Consider the following 6,067-nt stretch of genomic DNA (forward strand, 5'->3'; position numbering starts at 1 on the left):
AGATGATGAAACTGACAGAGGTCACGAATTCCAGAAAGAGCAGGAGATAACCTCGTTGCTCAGTCAACAATATATTTTGTACAGGACAGAGTGTAAGTCCAAGGCTGCAGATTGGGGACTCTGGAATATGTAATTCTATAATTCTCATAGAGATTGTTCTCTCATCTTTGGCTGATTCTACTAGAGATTGCTGTGGGGCGGGAGGGGTGGAATCAGCATTTTTTGATTATCATGTGCTAAGGACTGTACTAGGTGCTGTTTGCGATGTTGTCAGAAGAGACAAATTTGTGATGCAGGTATTAGCTCCATTTCACAAATGGGAGGAAAATGGGTCTCAGAGAGAGTGACTATGGTAATAAAGACTAATGTAACAATTAGCAAGAGGTGGAGTTAGAATTTTAAAAATATTTTATTATAAAATACACATAAAAAGTAAATCGCGAATACAGATTTTAATAAATAATTATAAAGCAGGCACTCATAAAACCACAATCAGATGAAGAAATAGAAGAAAAGTTTCTTATGTATTCCTTCCAAATCATGGCCCTTTATTTCCCTCTTAGAGGTAACCATTTCACTGACTTTTTGTGGTAATGAAATTTTAGTTATATTTAAAATTTACTAATTTCTAAACACTATAGATTAGTTCTTCTCAGTTTTTAGTTTTGTATAAATGGAAGCATACTATATGTAATGTCAATTCTCCCCAAATTGATTTATAGATTCAGCAATCCCAATCAAAATTCCAACAATTACTTTGATGAGTTGATTCTGTAATGTATACAGAAATACAAAGGGCGAACAATTGGTGAGATAATCTAGAAGAAAAATAGCAAGGTAGGAGAACCTATTCTACCAGATATAAAATCTTATAAGCCATACTGATTAAGACAGTGTGGTGTTATCTCAGGAGTGGACAAATAGACTAATAGAGCAGAACAGAGACTGAAACAGACTCACACTCATATGGGTACTTGAAATATGACAAGGTGACAATGTAGACCAGTGGAAAGAGGATGGTCTTTTTCATAAATATTTCTTGGACAATTGAGTATACGCATGGAAAAAAAAAAACCCGTATGCAAAAGTCAATTCTAGATGGATTAAATATTTAAATGCGAAAGGCTATAAAGACTTTAGAAAATATATTGAAATACAGCTTCATGACTTGAGGGTTGAGAAGGATTTTTTTTCAGATACAAAAGTAGAATTAAACTAGACTGATTGGTTCCAAAGTCCATGCTCTTTCGACTACGACTTACTCTGACATAGGAACAAATATCTCTGTCCTGTGGCATTCCTTGATGCTGTGTTTACATTCTGGGAAGAAAAGAGGGTAAGAGAGACTTGATAAAAAATAAAAATAAAAAACTTGGAACAGCCTTGGGAATAAGGCTCATCCTTAAAAACAAACACCATTGACTTTGTGCATATGTGACTAACTCCACAAAATAGCATCTCCTGTGTGCAAAATTGAGTGCTGTGGATTTAGCTCTGCTCGCTGGCAGCCAAAGCTGAGTGAGGATGAGCACTGACATTAGTCAAGAGGTTCTGGAGTTTGTCTCTGCTGGATTCATGACTTGTCTTTGACTTCGGTTCATGTTGGATGACACCACTGTGTAATTATGTACCAAAGCCTAGGAGCAATTGAGACAAGCAGAGAGTAGCAGATGGTCCTGTGCCCTGCCCGTGTCCCCTTGGATCTCCCCATTCCAGTATGTGTGGAAGGTGTCGTACCGCAATGATCTGTGAATCTGCCTGAGCACTTGCTCTTGATCCAGGCACGGAGCCAGCCAGAGTTGTTGGGAACTTAATCCCCCTCAAGCAGCCCTCCACAAATGATGCATGGGAATCGGAAGAGAAATAAATAGCATACCTTCCTTGCCCCATAGGGTGGAAAACTCTGAGGCATCTTCTCACTGTCTCCCTAAGTTCCTGGGAGGATTGAGCCCCAGTTGCCCAGAGTGGTAAAATGCTCTGTAACATACATTTGATTGACTGCCTTTCCTTCCCTAGCTCACTTTCCCATTTCCCTGCCAGCACTTCTTGAGATAAACCACTCACACAAAGGCTTTAATTAGGGTCCATTCTTGAGAAACCAATCTAAGACAGGGAATGTAGGGGACACTTTGGAGATTAGGACACAGGCAAAAGAAAGCAGATGACTGTCCCAAGAAATGTAGAACTGGGGACTGAAAGTCTGCAGTCCTGGCTCCATGAGGACAGCAGGGGAACTGCAGTTAGAGGGTGTTTGTTACCCAGGAGGAGACCCAGACTTAGCTAGGCTTGCAGAAACGGCCAGAAGGACTGATCTCAGAACACACAGAGAGTATGACAGCAAGTCGTTGTGACTGGATCTCAGAGGAAAAGAGAAAGCCACAGCTGGGCTATCGCAAAGAGTAGCTGGGGCAGTAATCCAGACTGTCAGGTAGCGAGGCTGTGATTTTGTCTTTTTTCATGCAATCCAGTAATGGGGGCATCTTGCTGTTCTTACTAACATCCTTTCCATGCCACATCCTTCTGGGCTCAGAAAAGCAGTTCATCCCACTCCCCCAGATGGCCTAGCCCTCCCTAGGCTGAGGGTACCACCCCAGGTTCCTCCCACCACTAGCAGCCCCTTGTGTTGTCCCAGCGGAATTATTTCAGCAAGTGCAACCACTGTCTGCTTTCTACATCAGAAAGTTAACATGTGCTCTGTCTCAGTAGTTCCTCCAGAATTCTTGGGCCCTGGGACAGTCAGAGAATCAACTCTAGTATGAATGGTTGGAAATATACCCAATTTGCAAGTCCCATGTCATTGCGACTGTTAATAATAATAGCGCCATATTTATAAATCATGTCCTATTTCCACATGCTTTTCTTCTTCGAATTTTTTCAAACAACCCCTGTCAGATGAGGGAGAACTTCTGTGTATGAGGACCCTTATTGAGGCCTCACAGATAGCTCCAAGTGGCAGTTGGGTTGGGGCAAAGATGGGACTGCAGATCTCAAGATTCTCGAGCAATGAGCTTTCAACTCGACTCTGTTCTCTGTTAATAGGCAGCCCAGAAGTCATTTTCTTTTCTACCTCCTCTTTCTCCCACCTCTCAGTGTAAACAAGGGTGGAGGAGGAGGAAAGTAGACTAACAAATGTGAGGATATAGACTCTGAGGTGACCGGGGAGAGACAAGGAAAAGAGTTGCTCCGAGAACCCCACTATTCCACACAATCCCCATATATACACATATACACACATGTATACGTAAAACAATTAATTTGGAAATTACTTTGCTCTACCTATAACTTGCTAATAATTATCCACATAACTATTTCCAAATATATAGACATATATATTTAATAAGAGGGTTTTCACGTAGTAGAAAAAATTTCTCAATCTTCTTCTTCTTCCTTTTTTTTTGTTTTTTTTTTGGTTTCTGAATTGTCTAACACATTTAGACAGGCTTTCTGCACTTCATGATTATATATTTTTACAATTCTCCCATGGTTTTTCTAGTTTATTTATTTTTAACACTTAAATATTTTACCTAAGGGAATTTAACCAAGTATAAGTTATGGACTACTGATCTACCTTCATTTTTCTCTAGGAAGCTGCCTAATTCTCCAAAAACCGTTAAGAAATAATCCACCAATTATGAACAGTTTAAAGGCCAGATGTGTGGTGTCTATATTTTGCAAATGAGTTTTTGCATATGTTTTACCCGTTGTATTTTATATTACTGCTCTGGACTGGGAGAGTAAAAACCAGGTTTACATACATATTACATGAAATACTCAGGAAAAAAAATTGTTCAATATGCTTAGATATCTTCGTAGTTATAACATTGTGCCTTTGGCGAGAAAATGCAATGAGGACACAAGAATGAAATAGTAGCATTTAATCAAAATATTTAAAACTGCAGGAGCCACGATTAGCACATATGAAAAGTCAGCGATGCTTCGCACTTTCTTCTGAGAGTCTGTAGAATAAGACAAATGGACAAATCATGCAGAATAGCAGGACAGATAGAGTCTAGAAAAGTTCAAGTGCGAAAGGAAGGAAACTTTGTAAGGACTTTCTTCAGTCACCATGTAGGTGGTGCTTAGGTCAGTTCTATTTTTTGAAGGGATCAAAAATGCTCAGTTCTCTGCCCCATATGGGTGTTCATAGAAATGGAGAGAATCAAATTGAATTGGTAATGGAAGAAGGAGTTGGGGTAAGAAGGTGGAACCTTACTTTTTACATTCCCCTTCCTTTGAAACATGATTATAAGTAACCTGGGAACTCAATTCCTTTTTAGTTCTGTAATTGATTTGACTATTTCCTTATTTAATATTTAATTACACTAAATGATTTTTAGAAAAAAGTAAGAGGCATTCTTTGAGCCAGTAAAGGCTTCGAGTGGCCTTGATATCCTAATAATCTCCATCAGTCTCCCAAAGCTAACCCCTAAACTCATATAAGCTAAAAAAAAAAAAGAAAAGAAAAAAAAAATGAGGTGCTCTTATGAAGCTTCTCCACAACCAGGACCCTAATTCTCAGCACTTTGATTGGGATTGCTGTGCCTCAAACCCTCATCTAGAAAACCATTTCTAAATATCTCTATTTGCTATAAATAATTCTAAAATTATAAATAATTCTAATTATGACAAAGGCCAGGAAAAAAAAAGCAAATGTTTTAATGAGTCAAAACTGAAAATGTTCCAAGTAGCATTAAGAAGAATCTTGTAATGAAAAGTTTTCTCTTGTTACTCATTTATTCATTTACTCATTCGAACTCATTCAGCAAGGAATAAATATGTTAGGAAATGCTAGCTTGCACAAACAAAAAACCCAATTCAAACTACCTTAATGAACAAAAAAGATTTATTGGCTCATTTAAAGCAGAGGAAGATCAGGCTTTAGGGTAGATTTTTTTTTTTTTTAATGGTTCAACAGAGTGCTTCTCTTCATAGAAGTAGTGCTTTTATCCTCATGCTGGCTAAGTGTCTGTAGAAGTTCCAGATTCACATCCTCACAAGAGAAGAGCTCTTCCCTTCCAGCATTCACTCTGCTGGGAACAGCTTAGGCCAATGGTCCATGCACTGTGGCCCAAGGAATGGAAATGCTTCACAACAAGTGTGTGTGTGTGTGTGTGTGTGTGTGTGTGTGTGTGTGTGTGTGTGTGTACGCGCGATGCGCGCACGTGCATGTGTGTTGTATCCATTTTGAAAACCTAACACTGCTAAAATGAGGGAAGGAGGAAGGCCTGCTGGGTCAGTAGACAACAAATGTCTAGTGTAGAACATTTGCTTCACTCTCTGGGAGATTAAAGTATAATCAGAGGAACTAGTGCTCTCAAGGACATCCAAGCGAAATAGCTGAGATAGAGATGGTCCCCAAATACTTACTCACCAATGTGCTTTTACTACGACGTCACCTAACTTTGATGCTATGATCAAAGTCTCAGGAGAGAGAACATGGTCACATTTCGCATGACTCCTTGGGCGCGGCCACCCTGGAATCTCAGCTCTTCCATACCGAACACAAACTCACACACATAGAAATAATAATTTTTAAAAAGTAAAGAAAGTATTGGCTAGAGCAGAGCAGCCAAGATACGAGTACCTTTTATGTGAGCGTATCTGTTACTTGTCTGTTGTAACAAGTTTCTCATTCTGCACTGGGGGAAGAAAATGAAACATAGTCTTCCTCCCTAGAGCTCCCTTATTTTAAGACATTCCTGTGTATTTTAGTTCATTTGACTTGTGTCTCACTTAGAAACTCTCCTTGTGGTAGAATGAATGATGGCTCCCGAGATGTCCCGTAAGAATCCTTGGAACTATGAATGTTACCTTATATCCAAAGGGACTCCGCAGATATGACAAAATCAAGGATTTTGAGATGGGGAGATTGTCCTGGATTATCCACCTGGGTCTGAGGTAATCACAAGGGTCCTTATATGAGTGAAACAAGACAAGCAAAGAGGTAGGAGACGAGACGACAGATACAGAAAGAAGCTGGCGTGATGTACTTTGAAGGTGGAGGGAGGCGTCCAGGAGCCAAGCAATGCAGATAGTCTCTAAAATCTGGAAAAGACAAGGAATCAGA

This window comes from Pteropus medius, unplaced genomic scaffold (genome assembly GCF_902729225.1).
Source record: "Pteropus medius unplaced genomic scaffold, Ma_sr-lr_union100, whole genome shotgun sequence".
Classification (NCBI taxonomy): domain Eukaryota; kingdom Metazoa; phylum Chordata; class Mammalia; order Chiroptera; family Pteropodidae; genus Pteropus; species Pteropus medius.